The sequence below is a fragment of the Chamaea fasciata genome, unplaced genomic scaffold (genome assembly GCF_029207755.1).
Source record: "Chamaea fasciata isolate MVZ Bird 193981 ecotype frontalis unplaced genomic scaffold, bChaFas1.0.hap1 SCAF_4, whole genome shotgun sequence".
Classification (NCBI taxonomy): domain Eukaryota; kingdom Metazoa; phylum Chordata; class Aves; order Passeriformes; family Sylviidae; genus Chamaea; species Chamaea fasciata.
Window position 1 is genome coordinate 60,086,577 of NW_027094089.1, and position 8,952 is coordinate 60,095,528.

Consider the following 8,952-nt stretch of genomic DNA (forward strand, 5'->3'; position numbering starts at 1 on the left):
TTAACTCATGGACAGGGTGGAAAGCCCTTCTCAGGGAGCCTCCCTTCCCACAACAGCTCATCCCATTGACCACTCCAATACTGGAAGACTGGGGAATTGCAGCTTCTGCTGCTCAACCTCCTTCACCGGCAAACCTGCTGGGGAGAGGGTGAACAGTGTGAAGCCGGGGAAAACTCACAGCTGTGAGGGAAGGGAGCAGGGAGGAGGCATGTCTGCTTCAAACACCAAATTCCCCACATCTTCTTGTCCCATCATTCCTCTTCTCTCTGCTAGATTCATCTTACCTCAGCTCCACACAGGGAGAAAAATCTGCAACTGCCATCAGTTATTTCATTAGAAAAACTAGCAGTGGTTTCCAAGCACTTAGGGACATAAGCTTTTTACTGGATTTTCCATAGGAAATAGCATAAAGCTTTAAAAGAAACATTAGCAGATGATTTAGGTTTACGGGACTCAGCAAATCCATGAAAGAAATGGGTGATGTCTGATGCCTACTGATGAGATGTGCAACTTCTTTGCAATAATCTTTACACCTTCAGCAATGACAATGAAATATCTGTTAAGACAGAGGTGTCAGAATAAAAAGTGGAATTAAATTTGTTATCAACAACAGTTCTAGATGACATATATCAGAGGTTTATGACAGTGATCAGGAATAAAGGTGACGAAAAAGGTCAGACAGGTAACAAAAAGAGCAGTTACAGTCCATTAAGTTGAAGAGTATATAATGTATCTATCCTTAGGCCATAAATAATGAAATAAGCTTATCTTAGCCACAACCACTTGCATTATATCACTGCTAGCACAGCTAGCAACAGCTTGCCTCTTTTTGTATGCATTTGGAATTGAGAGTCTAGATTCCTTCACAATGCAAGAATGATCTTGATTTATGAGCACGATGTGATGACTTTACAGAGGTGAGAAGAAGCTTCCTCAGGCTGCATATTCCTATAGCCCATCATCCTCTTTGGGACACTGATGGAGACCCAGCTTTTGAGTTCCTTTTTCTTCCTACTGAAAGAAAAGGCAATCTACCTTAAAATTGCCAGAGAGAAAACTTGTAAAAGAGTGTCTTCTAGAGCTCTGGATTCCATTACTTTTGTATTGAGTTTTTGTCTCTCACCATTCAATTTTTCTGTAAGTCCTAGTCCTTTATTACTTACTTGGTGGTTTATTTTAAATTTTTGATCATATTGTCTCTACTTCCCTCTTTCTGCCTTTCTTTCTCTCCCCTGCCAGCCTCTTTCCATAACTAAGAAATGTCCTTCTTTGCAAAGTCTAGTACAGTAATGAATGGATAACTGATAAAACATCCCACTCTTTCTGTCTTTCCCTGGACTCCTGAAGTGCTCCAGCATGACCATCACTTGGGTAGTGGTCAATGGCATCATGCTCCACCCTCCATTGCTCTCTGCTGCATGATGCTTCCCAGGACAACATTCCAAGCTGAGATCTCAGACTTGCAATCCCCAAATCTCACTCAGATTCCTGGCTTATTTTCTTCTCAGTTAAACTATTACATGTCCATCTAGCATTGCAATCCCCCTGCTGTCTCCATCTCTCAAGTCTTCCATAAAGCCATATGTGTAGCCTAATTCTGCTGTCTGTAGGGCTCATTCAAAACAAACCCTCCTGGACCAGTACTCCTGAGTGGTTTGGAGCCAATTTTTATCTACAGCTCAGTAGCAAGCCAGAAGCAATGTGCTTTTGTGCAAACAGTAATGCAGTTATGAGGATATAAGCTGTGCTAAGGTGCTTATCTCTGTGGGCCCTGCACAACCCCTGGGAGACTCAGCTGGGCAGCAGCCAGCAATGGCAGCAGCAACTGGATGCAGGCAAGGCTGCAGCAGTGGGAGGAGGCTGATCGGCCTCTACCTTCACTTTCAGTGCAACCAGCTAGGGGAGCCTAGGCACAATTTAATCCTTCCAGTACACACGAGAGCCTGCTCTGTGTTTCCCTGCAGTCGTGTTTCTGAGGAGTTAGCCTTCTCTGGTAGCAGGCATTGAAACCCGTGACTTGGTTCTGCAGGCTTTAGGGGAATATGTCATCACACCCACATAAAATCCCAAAATGTCAGAAGGACAAAAGGACACAAAACAGCAAGAGCATTCTCATGCCTTCATTCCAAGCATGAAGTTCCCATTCACAACTTTGGATCTGAAAGCTCCCTGGCAAGCATCGTTTTCACATTTTACACCCACGGATTATGGGTGTGGATGTGGGTGTGTGTGTGTTACTGCAAATACCCAGTGTGAGCTCATTTTTTTTCGATGAAAGAAGCCTTCGGAACTGATATTTTGGAAGCCATCATGTGATGTTAGCCAAATGCTAACATTATTCTGCTTCGCCCACATACTGCTGGAAGCCAGAAAATGAGGCAGCTGCCTCCTGATGCTGTAAGTTTGCCAGGCTGGCACTGCAGCACCTGCAGCCTGCCATCAGCTCCAACCAGCTCACAGGTAATAACAGGCACACATAATTCACATTTATGTGGCAAGAACAAATTGAGCTCAGCAGTTGCGAGGTTTTCAGCAAAATTCTCACACAGTCTTTTGTTTATTTGCTGAATTAGAAATACACTTGTAGAAGGAGTATCAACATAGGATTAAATATGTACTTATTTCAGGATAAAAGACTCACTAAAACTGAAATATCACTAAGTGGGATGACCTCCCTCCTTACCAAATAAAATTTTTATGTATTTTTCTTTTCTGCTTTTAGTCTAGCCAGGTGTGTTTTGGGTTGTCAAGATTACATGGGATTTAATGCCCTTGAGACAGCCATGTTTCCAAAATGAGCAATTTATTTGGAGCATCTAGAGAGTCCAGCTTTTTTTATTATTCTTAACTAAAAAAATGTTCGAATAACAAAGAAACTAAGCCATTTCCCCTCTTTTCCTGATCCACATGGCTCACCTTGTATCTGCATTTCTAACATGATTCTATTGTTGTGTCTCTTCTGGGCAGGAGATTTTTCGAAATTAAACAACAGGAAGCAATCTAGTGAGGTTTCTCCCAAGAGCTCAAAGACTAGAACAGAGCTTTTTAATGACTTTGAAAAGAGAATTTCTAGATATCAATCATGCTGACAGTTCTTTCTACCAGAGAGTTTTAATAGTCCATAACGTTCCAATTTGTCATTATTTTTTTTATCCTTCTTTAAAAAATAAACTTAGTCATTTTGGAAATAGTTGTGGGTGGTACCAAAAAACACTTCCAAGAGAACATCTTACTTAAGAAAACCAACCAAAATATGAACAGAAGGAGAAATCATTTCAGTCTTTAGATCCTTAATAGCCCATTTTGGAAAGCAAAAAAGCATAAGCTCCAAACTGCTGTCACTACTGAAGGGGATAAGAAAGAGTTGAACAACATATTTTGAAACAGAATTTTCTGCACACTTTTGGACCCATGGGCCAAGCTCTGAGCAGACACAGTCAACGAGAGCCTCCATTCCTATAAATTAGCCTGGTTCCATACAAATCACCAAAAACTGTCCCATGACACACAAGGAGAGGTCTGGAACCAAAGTATCTCATAAAAATGTATTTCAAGTGTGAGATGATTGTGTGCTCTGAGTTCTGAAGGACAGGGAGGAGTATTTTGGGGGATGACAGAAGGAAGAAGTGATTATAAAACAGAATGGCAACATCTTCCAAATCATCAGGTTCAGCAGTCCTTCATTCAGGTTAGATTTCCACCTCTTGAGTCTGTCCCATGCAACTGCAGTGAAGGTTAACTATGGGTGCTCCTTCTTTAGAAACCTTCTGGGGCCACTTGACTGCCTCTGCATGATGAATTACAAAAATAGACTAGCTGTTCCCTACAGCATTGTCCTGTAGTAACAGCAACATAAATCCCCTGACTTTCAAAGAGCTACATCAGGTTTACCTGGCCCTATGGTGGCAGGGAGGGAAAGATTGAATGAGTGGTTTATTTTATTTAAATTCACCATTTTCTATACTGAGACAGTGCTCCAGGATGAAGTATCTTCAAACATCATCAAGTCTTTCTTCATGAAGAGATGCATAGGACGTGCAGGTTGGAAGCAGGGAGGAAACAAAAGAAACACCCTCCAAAGGGAAATATCCTCAGACACGTGCACACAGATCTAAACCTGTGGCCTGTGTTTCTCTCCTCTACACTGCAGCCAGAAGCTGAAGGAGCACAGTGGCCTTCCAAATTTGCTCCCAGCAATTTAAAAATCAAGGTGAAACCTAGGAACTTTATTTCTTGATCTAATTGCCAAAAGCTTTTTCACTGTCTTCCTTTAGCAAAATCAGTTCTTAAGCCATTTTTTCATATTCATTTAGATATTGATCTATAGTTTTCTCAAGACCTTGGAAAGATTTCTCTTGGCTTGACTAAGGGTTAGATCACACCTTTAAAAATGCATCAAAGAGAAAAAATTCAGGAGAAAAGAAAGCAGAGACAGACAGGAAGCAATTTCAAATTTTGTTGAGTTTTGAATTTTAAAAAAATTATCTTCAAGAGCAGAAAACTTTCCAGCAGATTCCCTTTCCAAAGAGGGCTTGGCACAAGCTTAGAGAGGGGACTACTGGGGGATGGCAATTGATGCCAAAGGCCCTACACAAGTGGTGCTGCATTTCAAAATCCTTCTCCAGATGACAGGACACCAAGGAACACTCTTGTACTTCTTGTTTGGTCAGCTATTGGTAAAAACAGGGTATTGTGACTGGACAGTCATTTACAAAGTTATGGTATCACAGAACCATCCAGACTGGAAAATACCCTTAAGATCATTGAGTCCAGCTGTAAACTTAACAATGCCAAGTGCACACTAAACCGTGTCCCCAAGTGCTATATCTACAAGTTTTAAATAGATACAGGGATAGTGAATCAACCACTTCCCTGAACAGTCTGTTCCAGTGCTCAATAACTTTTTCAGTGAAGAAATTTTCCCTAATATCTGATCTAAACCTCCCTTGGCGCAACTTGAAGCTGTACATACACATATGTAAAATTTTAATTCTTAGTGACAGCTGAAAACTGGTAATGGTAAAGGGCTGGAAGACAATGTTCACCTGTCTACACTATTCCTACACCACTCATGTTTAGTAGGGTACATTCTCCATTGATAACAAATTCAACAGAAGTTTGAGGAGGACCTGTTTTCTTTTCTCAGTGTAGGAAAAATATACAACTTCATGTATCCTTTACCCCAGACCTCAGAGCAATGGGATACTCTGGAGCAAGTAGCTGCCTGAGCTCCCCATTTTTTGGACAGTGGTGTAAAGGCAGCATGGACTTTTAGATGGATGTGAATACCACATCCAGCCTTGACAAAGGAAACATGACAGGCAGTCACATGGACCCCAGACTCAGAGAAGCCAAAGAAATTCACAGTTTACAAAACTATTTCTATTTACAGGATGGACAAAGGGCCTGAGTGTCTTTGAGTGATTTACTGGTTAAATAACACCTGTTAAATACCTGTTTGCTAGGGTAAGTAGCTAGTGTGATCTTCAAAAAACAGAAGTGCCCTAGTTCCAAAAATCTGAAAAGTAGCCACATTTGTACTATTTTTAGTACAAGAAATTCCGCTGTGTCTAAATCAACTTAACTACCTAAGTAATATTCTTGAACTTGAAAACTCAATTCATTTTACACTTTAATAGGTAGATGCAGTGAAAATTTCAGACATAGCATCGACATGGCATTTGTAGCTAATTAAGGAAAACTGGATTGAGCCCAGATGTGGATTATGCAAAGTGATTACTGGTGTTCTTTAGAAGCTGATAATTTTGAAAGCATTTCCTTGTGCTTGTTCACTTTTTCCAGTAAACCAAGATAAAAAAGATTCTGAAGGGAGGAAAATAAGTTTCTACAAAGTAAAACTGTCAGTGGCAATTATTTCCATCATTTCAAATTGACATGTATGGTAGTTAACGATTGGGTCACAGCCATTCTTTCAATCAAAACTTGTTGTTTAGCTGTAATCCAAAGTAAGAACTGCATATAGCTTTCAAGCATGGAGTGACATTAAATGAGGAACTCCACACAATAATTGCCACTGGAAATGTCTCTGAAATAGTAATATTTCATTTGTGTTGAGAAAAAACAGGCAAGATAATGAGCAGTAATTGTTAATGGTAAGACTGTACTATGTTTAGTTCCAGTAAGCTGCTAAAATGAGTGAAGATGTTTGTCAAGTATGAAGCCAGTCAACCTGAGGAAAAGAGACAGAAACAGAATTCCTAAAGGAAAGAGTGCCAGTGTGGTGCCAGGACCTTTGAGGAGGAACTACAGCATCAAGAAATACAAAAAATGTGTTTCACAAATAAGCAGCAAAATAATTATAAATCTCCTTTTGAAAAGGAATTTATTATAAGATTTTCCAATGGCTTATCAAATTGCCATCAGAATATTGGGGTGGAAATTGAAAAAAAAAATTAAGCAATTTGGAAATCAATTTATACTGATTTTGTGGTGGGAAACTTGCCCATGTGCTTGCTTCTACAAAGCTGAGAAGTGGTTTGGCAGTATCCATAGTAGCTTCTGCTTTCTTTCTTTTTCTCGCTGTTTTTAAGGTCTACTGATCTTATTGTTAAATAATAGCTATTTGGCATAACTTAGAATTGAGTAAGAAAGTTTCCAAAGAGAGAAACTGTCATTCTGCAATGCAGTCATTACAAATTAACATGATTTTTAAAACCAGTACGCCTCTTCTGTGTTTTTGTAATGACTGGCTGAATTACTCTCCTCTGTTTGTTGTAGTTATGTTGACAAATATTGCAGCATAAGTATGAAATATATTTTGATTTTGAAACAGACGAAATTTTCAATTTCCATTCTGCCATGGTGAACTGAATTGGACTCTTACATATTCTCTTTCTGTTCCTAAAGACATTTAAGATTATTACTGTCCTATAAACAGAAGGAGTTTTTACACTCCACAACTTTCTCAGGCTACTGTCCCTGGTAGCAGAATATAATTTGCAATTCTCATTCCCACCAGTCACTTGCACCCTGTTAAAGCCCCAGGACACACCTGCAGCACTTGGTATCTTTGCCCACATTGTATCTAAGACCCTGATAAAGGATGGCACAACCAGATGTGCACCTGATGGGTGCCAAGTATAGAACAAGCCCTATGGGCCAGGGCAGGGTGAAGACAAGCGAGACAGTGGAGCAGACATCCATGAGCCAGCAGATGCTCCTTCACTTCCCACTGCAGTGGGAAAAGCATCCTCTGAGTTTGCAGTCAAGGGAAGAGGTTAGAAGCAGATGCAGACAGTCTGTGAGTGCAGTGCAGCAAAAACTCACTAGTAGTCTCAATATCCCCAAAGCTCAACTGCTATCTGCTTCTTGGAGGAACTACAGAAAAAGATAGTTTTAAAGAGAACAAGTCTGTTTGGGGAGTGTTTCCCACAAGCTCTTTTTGAACAAGAGAAGAGCATCACGACAGAAAGCACAAAGGCATTTGTTTGCCCCTTAGGGAAGTGATGAAAATTCAGTAATCTAGGGGATTTTCAGCTAGTTCTGGACAAAATGAAAGTTTGGCCAACTGGGTCTTGGGGAAGCAGGTTGGTGGATGACAGTGTCTGCTTCCTTTAGTATTCTTATTAAGAGGAACAACAGCAGGCATGAATTATGAAAAGTTGCACACTGTGGACATTTGTTAAGAGTCAGAGGAGAACTATAGTGCATTAAAAGACTTGTTAGCAAAAGGGACTTTATGATGTTATATTAAGCCAAAACACAGACATCTGAGGAAAAAAAAAAATAAATAAAAAAGAAAAAAAAAAAGTAGTGACAAGGTAATAAATAATTATCTCACACAGGATTGACCTATACTTAATCAAAGTGAGTGTGGATGGAAGAAGTGGAGCTTTAATGAGCTATATTTCATTTGTGAGCATAACTATTGTCGTCACAGTGCTGGATTCACAGAACTGCACATATAAAATACCATTAGAGAAAACAGGAAAATCATACTCTATACTCATTAGTCTGATATAGAGCTCTTTCCTTATATACAGACATATGCTGTTTTTCCATGTACTCATAAACCATCTGCTCTGTTCTTCGCTTACATTTCGGCTCAGCACAAAACAGCTTTTATTTTCACAGTTAAATATTCCCATACACAGCAATGTAAGTGGGAAAATGTATTGGTAGCTGTGTATGGTATCTGTTTATGAGAGCAAGAAATAAACTTGTCTGTATAGATAATGCTGCATTTTATTCATATTATTAAAACCTTGACTATAAATTTCCTAGCCTATTTTCACTTTTTGCAGGGACAGAAATTTTAAAAGTGATAGCAGGAGAGAAGGTTAAAGTTAAGGGTGACTTAAAAGCCTTACAGTTTCAATAATTTACATTAGTACTAGTATCAGATAAAGATATTTCTAGGAATGTCCAAGAAAAAATTCTGTCCTGATACCCATCCTTGCAATACCAGATTTAGCTCAAAACTTTTACCTTGATAACATCTTAGAATCTGAGGCTGCGGCATCAACTAGTGACTCATTCGTATACAGAGCTCTTTAAAAAGTGTATGGTTTCATCACAGGTACCAACTATTTCTTCACAGTCTTTCATCTAAATAGTCAGAAAGATTGCTGTAAGTAAAATAAAGATGTGTTTTTGCAGCGATATCTGCATAAATCCTACAAAATGCAGTGTAGTGATGAACACAGTCCCAAAGTATTTTGGGCCTCCCTAATCTTTATTTTGGGAGTGAGAATATGAGAATGCATACAAGGTGTCATTTGAGGGGTGTGCATGAGATGTCCAAGATCTCCTGACCTGCATGTGAGCCACATGACTTTCTCACAACCATTCTAGACTACAGTTCACTACCTTAGGCGACCCACCAATGCTGTGTTGGTTTCCTCAGCCCAAAGCTACTGACAGTACCCTGGCCCCACCCCCACAGCTGAGACCTGACATCCCCTCCACTCACCTCCCACCTACAGCAAGTCC